Source organism: Macrobrachium rosenbergii, chromosome 5 (assembly GCF_040412425.1).
Source record: "Macrobrachium rosenbergii isolate ZJJX-2024 chromosome 5, ASM4041242v1, whole genome shotgun sequence".
In the NCBI taxonomy this organism is placed as follows: Eukaryota; Metazoa; Arthropoda; class Malacostraca; order Decapoda; family Palaemonidae; genus Macrobrachium; species Macrobrachium rosenbergii.
Window position 1 is genome coordinate 41,659,519 of NC_089745.1, and position 971 is coordinate 41,660,489.

A 971-nucleotide genomic window follows, 5' to 3' on the forward strand; every position below is an offset into this window, starting at 1 on the left:
GGTAAGTATGAGTTCTATGTCTCTGATTCATGAGTTTGCTTTCCCAAGCCCAGCCAACTCAACCATCACGCCACCATTAAATCCTGCACGCCACCTTCATCATGCCGTACACATCGTATATCACTTTTATATAATAAATTAAAGATTAACATACTGTAATTAATATGCATATTAGATGATTATGTCTCAATTTCGTCGTTATAGACTTTGACGACTTGCAATTTAGGATTCTTTTATAAATTTGTAATAATGGGGTATATGAAAGGTGTACACCCAATGTTACATGGCGGCCTGAGTTGCCAGTTTCCCATAAACGCGCATCGTTGGCTTTAGGTGCTTTCGTTCGTTTGCAAGGTTTAATCTTTATTAGTGAACCATTAGAACTTATCTACTGTAGTATTTCGTTATCAAAGAGAGGGAACTTTGACATAACTTCACCCGTGACTAGTACTGCCGAGGAAAACATGCTTTTTGCTGTTGGACCATCGTCCGCTTTTAATGGCGTCTATTTAGAAAAAAGCTGATGATGATCGTGAACTTACTAAGGTGAGTCATGGTTGTGTGATAGGTTTCTGAGAATGCAGTTGAGGTGTTTTGGAAAGCAGTATATTACATATGTATTCTCTGTAGAACACAATACGTTTCCTCATAAGAAGGTTATGTTAATCGTGATCTGTTGTAGCCTAGGAAATCAAAATGTAAATTGGCACAATGATTCGGCCCAGGCCTCATTCATCCATCAGCCATTTTTCAGCCAGGCAAATTTCACTCGACTCTAGCCGTTTTGTAATACGTAACTTTTAAATATATAAGTTATCGGGAATTATGCTCAGAGGATAAAGGCAATTTTAAGAGCATTTCACAACCAATCTCGGTAGCCTACTTGCCGTCAGGAATACTGCACCCCCTAGCATTAACACAAACTGGATTACAGTTTTGCCGTATTAGCTATGGAGAGGGGGTGCATTATT

The 971-nt window shown here is 38.8% G+C and overlaps 1 protein-coding gene across 1 annotated transcript in view; it reads left to right on the top strand.

Moving 5' to 3' along the window:
- The first annotated feature begins 332 nt into the window (after positions 1-332).
- The window catches only part of LOC136838921 (glutamate receptor U1-like), a 180,822-nt gene continuing 180,183 nt past the window's right edge, over positions 333-971 (top strand). The window contains exon 1 of the mRNA XM_067104612.1: positions 333-546. The gene's annotated coding sequence lies outside the window, so the exon portion shown is untranslated. The remainder of the gene's footprint in view (positions 547-971) is intronic.